Raw genomic sequence first — 17807 nt, forward strand, 5'->3', positions numbered from 1 at the left:
TCTTCCACATCCTACCAAGATTGTTGGTCTCTTGTCCAGATAGCATAAAACAGAAGTGGTAGTATGTCACATGTCACTTTGGAGGTTAGATAATAAAAGCCTGAAAGTTTTTGCTTGGTCTCCCTCTCTCTTTCTCTCTCTCTGTCATCGGTCACTCTTGGGGAAGCCAGCTGACATATCATGAGTACATTCAGGGAGTCTATGGAGAAGCTTATATGGCGAAAAAGCTGAAGTCTCCAGCCAAGAGCTAGTGAGAACTGAAGCCTGCCAACAACCACATGAGGGAGCTTGAAGAAGCTTTTCTAAGGCCTGGCTGACCACCTGAATGCAACTTCATGAGGGGCCCTGAGCCAGAACCATCCAGCTAGCTGCCCCCAGGTTCATGATCCACAGGGATTACGATGTAATAAACGTTTATAGTTTTGTTTTTTTTTGCGGTACGCGGGCCTCTCACTGTTGTGGCCTCTCCCGTTGCGGAGCACAGGCTCCGGACGCGCAGGCTCAGCGGCCATGGCTCACGGGCCCAGCCACTCCGCGGCATGTGGGATCTTCCCAGATCGGGGCACGAACCCGTGTCCCCTGCATCGGCAGGTGGACGCTCAACTACTGCACCACCAGGGAAGCCCCACGTTTATAGTTTTAAGTTGCAAAATTGGTGAATCATTTGTTATGGGGCAACAGATAACTTGTACATTGCTAATACGCAGTTAATACAGTTTTTTTTTTGTATCACAAGTGGAATGCCCCAGAGCAAAACCATAATATGGGGGGATGGCTTTGGAAACGGCAGTGGAGAGGCTGAAAAGGCTGTAAGGATTCTGAGGAAAGATGTAGTGAAAACTTTAGCTGTGAACACACCACTCATGGAATTTGGGCTTTGATGAGGTTCTGGTGAAGGCTTAACAGAAAGTGAGAAAAATCTTGCCAGAAACTATTGGAAAGAAGAGCCATACTAGCAAGTGGCCTAACATTCAGCAACCTTATTTCCATACTAACATGGAAGGTAGAAAATGCATAGAAAATGCACCTAAAGGACCAGGCAATCTAGCTAAGATTTCCAAGCAAAGGACTGAAAGTCTACCTTTACCAAGAAGTTTCTTCTTGCTGCTTATAGTAAAATATAAGAGGGGAGTGATAAGCTAAATGAATGAATGTTAAACTAAAAGGAGCTGTGACTTACGGGAATTGAAGATTCTCAGGCTCTCCAAATGGCAAATCAGGCTAAAATTTAGAAATGTTTTCCAATCTAATATCATGTCCAGGACACTCACAGAAAAGCATGATTTAAAGATGAAGCTGAGAATTTGACTATAAAATCTTTTAAGACCTCAGAGATAGCAAAAGTGTTGCCTCCAAGCACTGTTAAGTCAGACGGAAGCCTCTCTACAGGAGTTAAGGGTGTCCTGAAAGATTTTCTCAACAATTGAAAGTGAAACTGGTATAACATTACTTTAAATTGTCAATGAGAGAGCAGCAGGAAAACCTTTTGACTGGTCTCGATCTCTCCGGGTAACCTAAAATATCCATCCTTTTGTATAATTTCAGTAAAAAACATAAGAAAGCCCTACACACAGCTATGAATGCGAAATCTAGACTCCAACTAGTTCTTAGTGCATTTTCAATGAACACACTGGACTCTTGCCAGGTTTATTTTAATAGCCACCAGGCTGGCTCCCTCCTCCTTTCCTCTCCTATCTCTCTGACCCCAATTCTATGCATAGCAGTTTTGCCTTTATGTTCTTTTAAAAAATTATTTAGGTCATCTCTTCCTCACTCAAAATCCTGTAATCCTCTCCACTTCACTCAGATTAAAAGCCAAATTTCCAAGAAGGGCCTAAAATCTCGGCATAATCTGGCCATGCTGCCTTCTGACATCATCTCCTATTATTATTTTCTACTCAAAGGAGAGTATGTCCAACTGGAGATTTAGTAGAAACATTAAAGAAAGATAAGAAAAATAGCCAGGATAATGAAACAAAATAATGAGAGAAGTAAAAGGATCAGGGAGAATATATTTGAAAGGGAGGACAGGTAAAGGAGATTCAAAAACACTTAGTATATGTACCTCCTATTGAGTAGTCCCACTTCTCATAAGCCTCAATCCATTCATAAACACATATATTGAACTTTCTTTATGATTCTAGTAGCTATTTCTTAGATATAAATGAACAACCAAGGATATCCAGATACTTAAGAAAAGACTCCATCAGGAAGGACAGATAACAAAAAAATAAAAATAACAAAAGGAACACAGGACAAACAGAGCTCAGAAGAAAACTGAAGAAAAAATTATATTTTAAGATCATTAAGAAGATATCATGCTTAAAAATCAAGTACAACAGCCTATGTAAAATGAAAAATAAATATGCAATAAAAGCTCTTACATATTCAAATAGGTTGTTTCAAATTAAAAGAAAATTAATTGAAGCATTAAATGATTTTAAAAATCCATTCAAATGACAGAGCTGGAAAATGAGAAAAAAAGATAGAAAATTAGAAATTATGACCAGGAGATGCAACATTTGAGGAGAACTGTGAGAAAGATAACTTAATACAAGTAAAAATGGATGATGAGGAATTACAAAAATAAATTGTGGAAGAAAATTTCCACAAATATGAAATAAGTCTCTAAATTCAAAGGGTCAACCTAGTATACAGCATAACTTTAAAAAATGACCTCCATCAAAGAATATCCTAATGAAAGATGAGAACATAAGTGATAGCTTAAAAAACCTTGAAAGTGTCAGAGAACACAAATTATATGCCAAGAAATAGAAATCTGAAGAGCACCGATTTGCCTAATAGGAACTCTAAATATATTTAGGGATGTGAAGCAATGCCTTGAGAATTCTGAAGGAAAAGTAAGTGCAACACTGAAAGAATCAAAATATCAACTTACCTGAATCATTCTTAGGATCCTATCACATAATTAGCTTAAATAACACACGTAAACAAGAATAATCTAAGAACTCATAAGACATGGGAGTCAGGAAATGAAATCTAAACTAGCATAGAAAGAAAGAGAATCCTAGGACAACAGCTGTGGAGCAGACTATAAGAACATTCCAGAGTGAAGAAGGAGGCAGAAGTAATTCTCAGAAAAAATATAAACTTGTAATTTATTTAATTTGTTTGGAATTTTGGAAAACATATTCACAAGTATCTGAAACATTTAAGAAAGTATACTTACAAATATACATATCTACATCTATATATATACAAACACATAATCCTAATGTTTGCAAACAAGGTAAATGATAAATCATGTAACTTTTAATTATAAGGATTGAAGGGATACTGGGAGAGAGTCGGAAGACAGCTGAGGTTTGTGAGCAAAATTTTTAAACACAAGATAAGAAGTCAAAAGATGATGACTTTTAAAATTCCAAGTAACATCAGGGTATAAATAAATATCTATCTATCTGTCTGTCTATCAAGACAAATATCAGAGTACAACTAAAAACACTGAAAATAGTGTCCTCTAGAAATAATTCAAAAATTAAAACTGGTAAAAGAGAATTTTCAATTTATAGGCTTTTTCATATTTTTTGATAGTTTAGATGCTAACATGTTTTAACCTAGTAAAAAATTTAATTTGAAAAAAATAATAAACAATGTAGCAATACAGTCTCTTCAACAAATGGTGCTGCAACAACTGGATATCCACATGCAAAAAAATGAATCTAGACACAGACCTTACACCCTTCACAAAAATTAACTCAAAATGGCTCACAGGCTGAAATGTAAAATGATAAATTATAAAACTCTTAGAAGATAACACAGAAGAAAACCTAGACTGAAAGAGAGGGTATGGAAAAAGGTATTCCATGAAAATGGAAACCAAAAGAAAGCTGGAGTAGCAATACTCATATCAGACAAAATAGACTTTAAAATAAAGACTATTACAAGAGACAAAGAAGGACACTACAAAATGATCAAGGGATCAATCCAAGAAGAAGATATAACAATTGTAAATATTTATGCACTCAGCATAGGAGCACCTCAATACATAAGGCAAATACTAACAGCCATAAAAGGGGAAATCGACAGTAACACATTCATAGTAGGGGACTTTAATACCCCACTTTCACCAATGGACAGATCATCCAAAATGAAAATAAATAAGGAAACACAAGCTTTAAATGATACATTAAACAAGATGGACTTAATTGATATTTATAGGACATTCCATCCAAAAACAACAGAATACACATTCTTCTCAAGTGCTCATGTAACATTCTCCAGGATAGACCATATCTTGGGTCGCAAATCAAGCCTTGGTAAATATAATAAAATTGAAAACATATCAAGTATCTTTTCTGACCACAATGCTATGAGACTAGATATTAATTACAGAAAAAAAAAGTAAAAAATACAAACACATGGAGGCTAAACAATATGCTACTAAATAACCAAGAGATCACTGAAGAAATCAAAGAGGAAATCAAAAAATACCTAGAGACAAATGATAATGAAAACACAATGACCCAAAACCTATGGGATTCAGCAAAAGCAGTTCTAAGAGGAAAGTTTATAGCAATACAATCCTAGCTCAAGAAACAAGAAAAATCTCAAATAAACAACCTAACCTTACACCTAAAGCAATTAGAGAAAGAAGAACAAAAAATACCCAAAGTTAGTAGAAGGAAAGAAATCATAATAATCAGATCAGAAATAAATGAAAAAGAAATGAAGGAAATGATAGCAAAGATCAATAAAACTAAAAGCTGGTTCTTTGAGAAGATAAACAAAATTGATAAACCATTAGCCAGACTCATCAAGAAGAAAAGGGAGAAGACTCAGATCATCAGAATTAGAAATGAAAAAGAAGAAGTAACAACTGACACTGCAGAAATACAAAGGATCATGAGAGATTACTACAAGCAACTATATATGCCAACAAAATGGACGACCTGGAAGAAATGGAAAAATTCTTAGAAAAGCACCACCTTCCAATACTGAACCAGGAAGAAATAGAAAATATAAACAGACCAATCACAAGCACTGAAATGGAAACTGTGATTAAAAATCTTCCAACAAACAAAAGCCCAGGACCAGATGGATTCACTGGCAAATTCTATCAACATTTAGAGAAGAGCTAACACCTATCCTTCTCAAACTCTTCCAAAATATAGCAGAGGGAGGAACACTCCCAAACTCATTCTACAAGGCCACCATCAGTGGTGGAAGTTCCTTAAAAAACTAAAAATAGAATTACCATACGACCCAGCAATTCCAGCACTGGGCATATACCCTGAGAAAACCATAATTCAAAAAGAGTCATGTACCACAGTGTTCATTGCAGCTCTATTTACAATAGCCAGGACATGGAAGCAACCTAAATGTCCATCATCGGATGAATGGATAAAGAAGATGTGGCACATATATACAATGGAATATTACTCAGCCATAAAAGGAAATGAAATTTAGTTATTTGTAGTGAGGTGGCTGGACCTAGAGTCTGTCATACAGAGTGAAGTAAGTCAGAAAGAGAAAATCAAATACCGTATGCTAACACATATATATGGAATCTAAAAAAAAAAAAAAAGGTTCTAATGAACCAGGAGCAGGACAGGAATAAAGACACAGATGTAGAAAATAGACTTAAGGACACAGGGAAGGGGAAGGGGAAGGGGAAGGAGAAGGAGAAGGGGAAGCTGGGACCAAGTGAGAGAGTAGCAATGACATATATACACTACCAAATGTAAAATAGATAGCTGGTGGGAAGCAGCTGCATAGCACAATGAGATCAGCTCGGTGCTTTGCGAACACCTAGAGGGGTGGGATTAGGAGGGTGGGAGGGAAACTCAAGAGGGAGGGGATATGGGGATATAAGTATGCATATAGCTGATTCACTTTGTTATGCAGCAGAAACTAACACAACACTGTAAAGCAATTATACTCCAATAAAGATGTTTAAAAAAAAAAAAGACAATGTCAAGAGAATTAGAAGACAAGCTGCAGATTGGAAAAACATATTTGTAGAAGACACATCTGATAAAGGACTATTATCCAAAATACACAAAGCACACTTAAAAATCAGTAAGAAAAAAACCTTATTAAAAAGCGTCCAGGGCTTCCCTGGTGGCGCAGTGGTTGAGAGTCTGCCTGCCGATGCAGGGGGCACGGGTTCGTGCCCGGTTCCGGGAGGATCCCACATGCCGCGGAGCGGCTGGGCCCATGAGCCATGGCCGCTGAGCCTGCGCGTCCGGAGCCTGTGCTCCGCAACGGGAGAGGCCACAACAGTGAGAGGCTCACGTACAGCAAAAAAAAAAAAAAAAAAAAAAAAAGCGTCCAATGACTTTAACAAACACCTCACCAAAGAAGCCATACACATAGGAAATAAGGATATAAAAAAGATGGTCCACATCATATGTCATCAGAGAAATGCAAATTAAAACAACAAGATATCATTACACACCCATAACTACACTATACAGTGAGATATGTCAACAGCAAATGCTGGCAAGGATGTGGAGCAACAGACACTCTCATTCATTGCTGGCGGGTATGTAAAATGGTAGACTGGCAGTTTCTTACAAAAGCAAATGTACTCTTAATACAACCCATCAATCTTGCTCCTTGGTATTTACCCAAAGGAACTGATAACTCCACAAACAAACATGCACATGAATATTTACAGCAACTTTGTTCATAATTGCCCAAACTTGGAAGCAACCAAGATATCCCTTGATAAGTGAGTGGAGAAATAAACTGTGGTGCATCCAGACCATGGAATATTATTCAGCACTAAGAAGAAATGAGGGATCGAGCCATGAGAAGACATGGAGGAACCTAAAATGTGTATTACTAAATTCAAGAAGCCAATCTGAAAAACTACAGACTGTATGATTCCAACTATATGGTATCTGGAAAAGGCAAAACAATAGAGACAATAAAAAGTTCAGTGGTTCTCAGCGGCTGGCAGGGAAGAATGAACAGGCAGAGCACAGATAATTATTAGGGCAGCAAAAATACTCTGTACGACACTATAATGATAGCTACGTCATACATTTGCCCAAACCCACTTAAAGTACAACACCAAGTGAACCATACGGTAAACTATTCAGTTTGGGTGGTTATGATTTGTTTATATAGTTCATCAGTTATAATAAATGCACCACTTTGGTGTGGGATATTGATAATGGGGTAAGCTATGCACGTGTGGGGGCAGGAAGCATACGGGAAATCTCTGTACTTTCCTCATTTTTCTATAAACGTAAAACTGCTCTAAAAAAATGAAGTTTTTTAAAACTAATAATATTTTTAAAATAATACATCTTTTGAAAATAAAGCAGGATGAATCCCAATACACTGAATATTATACCCTTGCATATAAAAAATTATTGATACTTCTGTGAAGACAATAACAGAAGTTTCAACAAATTCATTTACTGCAGCATGTACTAGATAAAGTATGTACCTTCTTTCTTCTGCTATTTTATTGAACGTTCAATGGATATGCAGTTCTATAACTTTTTGAATAATTTATGAGCTCACTTGTATTTGGTATCTCATAGTGTTAGAATAAGCTTAAAAAGTATTAAGCTACTATAATTTCATTATCTTAGGGTGATAATATATAATCACCTTAGTTGATCTACATTAGGGACACCTGTTAATTTTAACATCAAGATGAGGTATAAATGACTTGGTGAGTACACAGGACCAATAAAATATACAGAAAGGAAATTAGTTGTGTTATACACAGATCCTAACTTATGTTTCTTGAAAATAGTTAATACTTTTAGATGTTTCATATAAAATCCGTGACAAATTGTGCATTTGCTTAGTGTTTTAAGAAGCTTTAAGGAGAGGAAAATGGAAACAATTCTCAAATCATCCATAGCGTTTTAAGGTTTTTAAATAGAAAAAAAAAGTGAACACTAAAATCTAGTTTTACATATCTCTGTGAATCATTAAAAGATATTTACTGTGATTTAAAATATAGAAAAAACTATGATAAGAACCAGATTAGGCCACATACATTTTGGCTTCTTTATATTTAATAGGTATGCTACATTTAGCATACCTAAATGTAGGTATGCTAATCTTATTCACTGTAAGATGAAAGTACGTGTAATTTCCTGGAAGAATAGACTTTAGTCCTGATAAGCACCTGATGAAGAGAAGATATCACTGTGGTGTCAACCACCTACCACTAAGTACACAGGAATTTTCTGAGATTGTTACCAGTTACTTGTGCCCACCGGGCAGATAGGCGCATATCTACCATTTTCAGAAGTGCTGGAAGAGGCCAAAAGTTGCCTGAAAACTTTGTGAGAAAAGCTAAGCCAGTTTATTAAAGTGACTAATGAAATCACCACTCCAGGTGGATGGAATTACTGGAAGCTGGTGGACTGAAGGCATGGGTGTCCAATCCAGAATCCTCTGATGGGGAGAACTATGTTGTATTGATGTTGCCAGCTTTGTACATCTATCTGTGTATAGACAGATCGTTGTCTGCTTTGGTTTTGTCCTTATGTAAATCACATCATTCTCCACACACCATGAAGCTCAGTGGCTAAAATAGGATTGATGTGTTCTCAATACCTAGGGGTAAAAGTAAGTGGATGTAGATGTAGGAACAGACGGTTGCCAGGATTGCAGACGTTATTACACTTGTTCCAGGATGCACGCTATTTAATTCTGCTAAGGCTGCCCTAACAAAAATAACATAAACTGGGTGGCTTAACAACAGAAATTCATTTCTCACAGTTCCGGAGGCTGGAGGTCCGGGATCAAGGTGCCAGCCTATTTGTTTCTTGGTGAGAGCTCTCTTCCCAGCTTGGAGATGGCTGCCTTCCCACCGTGTGCTCATATAGCCTTTCCCCCATGCATGTGCACAGAGACAGGGATCTCTGCCTCCTCTTCTTATAAATCCACCAATACTATCAGATTAAGACCCAACTCTTAAGGCCTCATTTAACCTTAATCACCTTCTAAAAGCTTTATCTTCAAATATAGTCACATTGGGGGTCAGGGCTTCAACCTTTAAATTGGGGGAGGGTACATAATTCCATCCACAGCACAAGTCTTTGACCTTGGTAATGGTAAGAGGGCACAATCTGAACTGACAACTATATACTCCCATAGATGGGATGAACTAGATTATCAACCAATGAAAGACAAAGCCATTAGAACCATGGATCGAACTATCTGCAGAAGACACACATCAGGTGGTAACATTGGGAATGGTGGAAGGTCTCTATGACCACTTTGAGTTCCCAGTAGATTGGCAGTCAGCAACCTTCCAGGAGAAGAAAAGATGTTAAGGTTTTAAATGTGGTATGGGCTGGGAGTGTAGCTAAAATCTGTTTTAAATCTTACTGCGCCAATTCCTCCTATAGAAGTGTTCAGAAATTCAGGAACTATAAATTATGGAAAATATGAAGACTTTAGTTGTGAGAGTGATAATGATCACAATAAAGTTAAGGGGAAAAAGCCACATTTTTTTTTCCCTTCCTTAAAATAATGCAGTAAGTAGGAATCTGCTTAAAATAAATGGCTGAAAATTTGTGTTCTTAATAACCCCCCCCTTTGGGCATTATCAATTCTACACTGATTGTACAATCTAATAATATTTTTAATGATGTACATGGCTTAAAGTTCAGATGTACAAGAGACTGTTGAATAAAACAATAAAATTATTTAATTGAGAAATAAAACATAATTAGAAAATGTATAAAAGGCTATTTTTTGGAAAGACAAATGAGGGTCATACAGTGGAGTAGATAGTTCTAAGTGCAAAAGTTTTAGCTAAATGTGCCTTCAAAATTTGGAAAAATTAAGTTTTCTTTTTTCATTTTCAGAAGACCTAAATATTTAAAGTTAACCTGTATGTTTTAGTAATTACTTACCATAGCTAAAATTCTTTTCGAAAGAAGATAACCTTTTTCTGAGATATAAAGCAAAAAGGGCTTATGTTGTACACAAAGAGAGAAAATAATTATAAAAATATGTAAGAAAAGTTGCACAAAAGAAACTACATAAGGAGAATTAGACAGACACATGAAAAAAAATAAACAACTATATACCTGTGGGAGGTAGTGTCTAAGCTTACAACTAGTGATGCTCACATCCTGGTATTCACAGCCTTATATGATTCTCTCTCCTTAAATAGCTTTCTTCTGACCAACAGAATACCTCAATGTTTAGGGGAATGTCTCTTCCATAATTAGTTTACAAGAGTCTGACTGCTGACTTGAAGCATATACCTTCCCTTGCTGACTTTCATGAAACATGTTGCCATGTTAGAGAAGTCCACATGACAAATGATGCCTTCAGTGCAAGAACTTAAAAGGAACTGAAACCTGCCAAAAACTATGTAAATGAGCTTGGTAGTTCCTTATTCTGCTGAGCTTTCAGATGAGACCCCAGCCATTGAGGACACCTTGAATGCAGCCTTATGATAGACACTGAAGCAAAGGACCCAGTTAAGCTGTAGCTAGATTCCTGAGCTACAGAAACTGTGATATAATGAATCTGTGTTATTTTAAGCCAGGAAGTTTGTGGTAATCTGTTACATAGAAATAGTTAACTAGTAAAATACTTTTTTCAAACTAAAAATAGATCAAGGCAAAAATAATACAGAAAACACAAACAATGCAATGAAAAAGGTGTATTTCACAGACAGTATTTTTTTTTCATGTGTCAGCTTAACTAGGCTGCAGTCCCCAGTTATTCAATCAAACGCTAGTATAGGTATTGCTATGAAAGTATTTTGTTGATGTGATCAAAGTCCATAACCAGTTGACTTAAAATAAAGGAGATTATCCTATATCTGCATGCCCTAATTCAATCCTCTGACATGACAAGAGCAGAGTTGAGGCTTTCTTGAAGTAGAAATTCTGCCTGTGGATAGCAGACTCAACCTGTGCCCGAGTTCCAGACCACACTTCCTGACAGCTTGTCCTACAGTTTTGGATTTGCCAAGCCAGCCCACATAACCCTGTAATCTATTCCTTGCAATGAATCTCTTAATATATTTCTCCTACTGGTTATGCTTCTCTGGTCAAAACCTGACTGATTCAGATTTTGATAATGGAAAGGATTCTCAAAGAACAGAACCTTAAGGATGAGTTTTTTGAATTAGTTCTGGGTTTTCTGGAATTGGTTCTCTAATCTAATTAGGCTTGTAGGCACTAATGATTCTATTTCTGGTGGTAAAGGCAGCACTGGTGGGCCATGGGATGGTGTGACAATAGAGAGATGCAAAATGTCACTACCGGTTTTTCCTAACCAAACCCATAGAAGGCAAGGTTCTGGGTGACCACGTATTTGATACCTCAAAACATTTTAGTCTAACTGAAGAGTATAAAGGGATTGGCTGGTTGCTTCTAAAGGGATTGGCTGGTTGCTTTTTTTTTTTTTTTTTTTGGTTCACTGATTCCTTTATTTATTTAGGAGGCAGGGGGAGGAGACACAGAGTTGGGGGCCAGCAGAGGAAAATTACCTACAGGAGAGGGTTGGGAAGGGTTTGCAGGGATTGAGCTAGAAAGCAGTAACACTGATTCTGTAGTTGAAAAGGAGTAGTGCACAACTGTAAGTACCTGGTGTGAGTTTTGTAATAAATCCTATCTTATGAATAAGTACAGTGGAATACTACTTAGTACATTCATACATGTTTCTATCATCTTGAGATTTTTTATATATACAGCACATGATCTGTTTTTATAAATGTACAGCTTGAAAAAAAGAGATCCTTCTTGTAATAGGTACAGCATTAAACACAAAAACCAACATGGGCCAGCCACATTCCAACTGAAGACCCAGAGAAAGCCTGGCCGACAGCCCAGCCTCAGCCCCTGCAGCCCAGCGAAGTGTAAACCAGCACCCACTGCACCTGCGGGCTCAGCGGGCCCTTGACATTTGCACGGGAAGAAAGAACAGGATGAGCTTAGGGCTTCAAACTCCCAGCTCAAGCTCTGCATTAAAGACTGGAAAGCTCCTATACCTGACACTAAAGGAACCTGTATTACTCCTGTGGCCACAGGGACAAGATATCTGAAAACCAAAACCAGAGACATCCTGATAATGGACGTACCTTCATACCTTGATATATGAAAATATTTCTTAGCTACAACACAGAAAAACATAAACCATGAAAGAAAGTGATATAAATTGGACTTTTAAATTAAAATATTTTATTCTTCAAATATATGGTTAATGTAACAGAACAGGAGAAAATGTCTGTGATACACCTGACTAACAAAGGACTTATATTGAGAATATATAAAGAATATTTAGAACTCAATAACAAGAAAGTAAATGACTTAATTGAAGAACTGACAGGTTGATATAGTGTAGTTATGCACAAAATTTCACACGCAAACTGTAGGAATTTTCATGAATATACAATAACTACAACAGAAAATTTGGCTATAATCTCAAATATCTATATTGACTTAAATCTAAATTCTAAATCCCTTCTTATAATAAAAATTGAGTGATTAATCTTCATGTAGCCACAGTTCAACTTGCTATATGAATATACAGGTAAGACTATCATTGTTCCTAGAAGAACCTACAAGTAATATTGATGACATCCAAACATGTTTTAAGAAGTTCTTCTTTCTCAGTATGACAAAGATGGAATAAAGATGATGAGTTTACTACAAAAAAGAAAAAGAAGAAAAACTGACAGAAGACATGAACAAATACTTCCCAAATAAAGTATTCAAGGGCCAATAATCACATGAAAAGATGTTCAGCATTTTTAGTTACCAGGAAAATGCAAGTTAAAACCAAAATGAGATACCATTGCATATCTATTAGACTGGCTAAAAGTAAAAATACTGACAATACCAAGTGGTGGTGAGGATATACAGCAACAGTAACTCTCATATACAATCACTGTGAGAAACTTTCTTGGCAGTTACAGAAAAACATAACCACGTATTTACCCGACATACAGTCAATTCACCCAAAGTAAATGAAAACAGATGTCTACACAAAGAATTATACATGAATATTCATAGAAGTTTGATACAATATAGCTCCAAACTGTATATAAAGAACACTGTAAATCAACTATACTTCAGTAAAAAAAGAATAATTAAAAATAAGAAATTATACTTCAGTAAAGGTAATAAAAATAAATAAATAAAATGCAAAAGGAGTCACTCTTACTTGGTTTCCAGACCTGCATAGTCTGGCTATTAGGGAAAGAGCAACATATATTGGCAGTAGGTTCAAAACCTATGATAGCTACTGTAAATGATGACTCCAACATTTCTCTATTGTCTGTATACTACAACCACATCCTTAGTAGGCCATTACACTGTTCTTTCAGGAAAGTTGAGTCTATAGGTATGAGACCAATGCTGGCTTTATTTCCATGTGAAATGTATTTCTTTTTCAGAAGCAATATTGTGTTAGATAGTAATAGAGTAAGGCATTCCATAAGTCCACAGCAGGTGCTGCTGCCAGCAACACTTTGAAGAGGAAAATCAAATCCATTCCCTCAATATTTATCTAGTTCAGTGAAGATAAATTGTTGTCCCTCCATAATGGAAGGATTCCAATGTAATCAGCGTGAAACAGATGGAAGGCTGCTTCACCCAAGAGAATAAGGTAAGAGATCCAGCATTGGTTTCTGCTGTTGGAAGGGAGCCACTTATCAGTGTTGATGGCCAGACCTGTTGTAGGGATAATTCATATTCTTAAGTTTAACACAGCTTCTATCCCTACCCCATATCTACACAGTATATAGGCCCCTTGAACAAGTACAGGGTGGCTGGGGAAGAAGGCTGATAGACAACCACAGGCAAAGTCATATTGACTACCGGACACTCCTTTTCAGTGGATGTCTTTTGATGAACATTGACACAGGATATAAATATTGTCACCATCTTGGCTCATTTTGAGACATACATTCACATAATTCTTCTTGGGATGTTTCTGTCACATATGTTCCAACCTTGTTCCATTTGTGCCCTTGACCATCAAGCAAAATTGTTGGCTGCTTTCCATAAATTAGTGTAGATCCAAACCTCTGGCCATATTTTATTCCAGGCAATGTGGATAAACAACTGTACTGCTTGATGTTTCGCCCACTAGGAACCTTTCCCATGACCACTTTATTATAGGTTCACTCCTGACTGGGGCTATAATAGTACTGGAGGGAGTAATTAATAAGAGAATGCAATTGGAGATAATAATTGAAAGGCAAGGCTACCTCTATTTGCAGGTGACAGCATGACATACGAATAAATCAATAGAAAAGTATGAAAAACAAGAACACAGTATGAAATTAACATACAGAAATCAACACTCTAACTAAATAAAAATAAACAATTAAATATATAATAAAGGAAATGACCACATATATAGTAGCAACAAAAAGGTTAAATACTTGTGAATAATCTTAATAAGAAATGTACAAAACTTTATGAGATTTAGTAGATTACACACAGATTTTTCTGCTCTTCCTCTCTCTGAGTACATATTAACATTGTACTTCTGACCTCCCTGAGGTCAGGCATGGCCATATATCTAAATGCAGGCCAATGATTTCAGGCAGATGTCACAACTGTCACTTCCCTCACAGGGAAGAGATTCTTAATTTCTAGCATATCTATTTTTATAATCTCTGAAAGAATTAGTTCCTCAGAGGGGGAAAAAGAAACAAAATTAAGAGTGTGGCATTGAGAAAATCCTTTGAATTGAAAGTGTTACTATCATTTGATTATATGTTCACAGGTCACAGTTTCTGGGCCAGTTTTGTCCAAGGGAACTTTCTACAATTATGGTATTGTTCTATTCTGTACTTCCTGATATGGTAGCCACTAGCCTTATGTAGCTAATCAAACAGTGGAGTATATGTTCTTTCCCACACTGACTCTGGCCTTAAGCTTGTGACCTGCTTTGTCCAAGGAAATAAACTAGCCATGGTCAGTCACGCAGACCTGGGAGAACCATCAAGCTGACCCCAGAACAAATTGCCAGCACGTGAAATTGTAAACTAAGTAAATGATTGTTGTTTTAAGCTTCTAAGTTCAAGGGTGATCTGTTATGTAGCAAAACTACCAATACAAATGTTTTATTAACTTTTGGACTCTTTAAAAATGGAGGACTTTAAAACACAGTGAATTAATAGAACTTCTCATTCCCTGAAGTTGACTACTTCCATTGCTATAAGAACTAAGATGGATCTCCTGATAGAACTTCAAGTCCTTCCAGATACTGAAAGAATTTTAGGTTGATAATTAGCAAATTAAGAAAATGGAGTGAAGGGGAGAGGTAACCATGGTTCCTGATCTTCAATTTAAGACATTTTGGGAAAAAAAAAAAAAAAAAAAAAGAAATTTCGGTCACTGTACACATAAAGTCAGTTTGACAAGAAAACTAATATTTCATATATTAATTCCTTTGGATGTTAATGTATCTAGACATAAACTTACAAGAATATTTAATCTTCAATTATCCTGGGAATTTCAAAATGATTAATATTTAAAATGTTGGCATTGGTATATTATTATTAGAGCGACTATTCACTAGAGCATCATAATTTGTCAATCTCCCTACAAGTTACTGGTATGCTATTTTGTATATAATTAGGAAATGGAGGTTGAACAAGGAGTAAGTTTTCAGACTTCGTTATAGGGTGGCTTTGGAGCTATACAATTAATGTACTGTTCCAATATATTTCAGAGACTTCTGGGGACAAAATCTGTATTTCTCACCAGGGATCCCAAAACTAAATCAAAGGAACAATAGTTGATGATGGAAGAGAAGCCCCAGGATGCTGTGGGGCTGCCTCCTCCCCATGAATGCTGATCTGATAAGGAGCTCTGCTTTAGGGCCAGCACTGCCTATGACTAATCTACTTGGTTTGGGGGTTGAGTTTAAAAAGCCTATCATCACATTTTTCTTCCCTACGATTTAACCTTTATCAGCAATGGATGTAATTTTTTGAACTTCATCTCATTTATTTGCCACAGTCCCCATTTCTTCCAGAATTTGGGTAGTACATTAATCACGGTAACTTAAGACCAAACACACACACACACACACACACACACACACACACACACACACACACACACACTCATGCTATATATTCAGTGCAAGTTGGCAACAAGTATCAGCTCTTCATTAGTAATTCAGAACTCATGATGAGTAAGGTTCCATCATCATGTAACTACATCATCTGGATAACAGTCTCTTCAATCACCACAGCAGTGCAAGAAACAGCTTGACAGCCAAGTACCAGCAGTGTCATGATTTGGCTTTAAAGTGACATCATTTGCATTCCCATTTCATCAGCCAGAAAGAGTCATGCAGTCCTACCTAATTTCAAAGTGGTGGGAAAAAATTCACAATCTCAAAGCCTTCCTTCATTAAAAGAACTTTACCCTCTGCATCCTGTAAATTTTGCTACATCTTCTAAATATTTAGCAGCCACTAACTGCAAGGGGCTTGGGGTGGGGGGCGGTCTGTGCAACGAGATGAAGTAATGTCTTCTACGCTCTTGTCCACTGCTGGTGACACCCATCAGCCCAGGCTGTAGTACTCAATGAGACCAGCTAGTGGCATTCAGTTCCACTGCAGCACACTGGTATCAATATCTGGGTGGTGGTGAGTAATAAGCCATCTCCAGACCCCCTGAATCTGGAACGTAATTCAGCTAGAAACTTTCTCGGGTGGTCAGCAGGTTCTTGCTTGTACCCTTTCAGTGACCTGGGAGATGGGAACCTGAGGACTCCACAAAGCCTGCCTTCATCTCACCTTGGGAACTTCATAACCTTGACAGTGGCAATGGGGCAATCTTGGTGGAGGTGGTGAATTATCTTGATATTTGCCCTCTCTCTACTTGCCGTGCTCTGCCGCTTTTGTGTCCTTTTGTGTCCCAGCAGTTCTAGGTGTGCCTTTGGATTCTAAGGCTCAGGAAGCTATAAAAGAACAATGTGTATTTGTATCTTCATTAGTAATCACGCTGCTTGACATACTCTCATCAAAGTAAGCCCCTTTCTCTTTAAGAACTACCTTTTATGATGGTTGTGGCCACCTCAGATGACCTCGAGAAATGTGGCATTTTTGTTTGTACCACTCAGATCTCTTGCATAAATTCTTGTACTGTTCTGTTTAGTTGTCTGCTGGGGTCACTAACTCCAAAACAGTAAGAGGAGCTCCTATTGCTGACCCACATATGGAAACTCAATATATCTTCCTAAGTATCATTAATATAGAAATATTTTTTAAAACTGGAAATAATTTTGTTAAGTTGTAAATCTATGTCATCTAGTTGTTTCAAACAGTAATTGTGTATCCCAGTGCATTGTCAGTATAAAAATAAGACATTCATTTTTAGGAAGTAACAAAAACATACAAATACTACCGATTATAGGGCTTTCCTAATGCATTTTAATATATAGTATTTAAATTTTATTATTTTGTTTTTAATGTACTCTATTTCAAGTTTACATTTTTTAATTAATTTATTTATTGGAGTATAGTTGATTTACACTGTTGTGTTAGTTTCTGCTGTACCACAAAGTAAGTTATACATATATATATATATATATATATATCTCCACTCTTTTTTTAGATTCTATTTCCATTATAGGTCATTACAGAGTACTGACTAGAGTTCCCTGTGCTATACAGTAGGTTCCTATTAGTTATCTATTTTACTTATGTTTAATTAACTAATTAATTTATATGTATATTTTAAAATTTTTGGCTGCATTGGGTCTTCGTTGCTGCACGCAGGCTTTCTCTAGTTGCGGCGTGCGGTGGCTTCTCTTGTTGAGGAGCATGGGCTCTAGGTGCGTGGGCTTCAGTAGTTGTGGCACGCAGGCTCA

The 17807-nt window shown here is 36.8% G+C and overlaps 1 protein-coding gene across 5 annotated transcripts in view; it reads right to left on the reverse strand.

Annotated features, from left to right (window-relative positions):
• Positions 1–17807, reverse strand: part of LOC307184502 (uncharacterized protein) — a 300163-nt gene that overhangs the window by 143214 nt on the left and 139142 nt on the right. For 2 of the 5 annotated variants that reach the window (XM_079918035.1, XM_079918036.1), the window contains exon 3: positions 16436–16895. The exons of the other annotated variants lie outside the window; for them this stretch is intronic. The gene's annotated coding sequence lies outside the window, so the exon portion shown is untranslated. Of the gene's footprint in view, positions 1–16435; positions 16896–17807 lie in introns of those variants that run through there. 5 annotated transcript variants of the gene reach the window in all.

The sequence above is a fragment of the Stenella coeruleoalba genome (assembly GCF_951394435.1).
Source record: "Stenella coeruleoalba genome assembly, chromosome: 3".
Taxonomy (NCBI): Eukaryota; Metazoa; Chordata; class Mammalia; order Artiodactyla; family Delphinidae; genus Stenella; species Stenella coeruleoalba.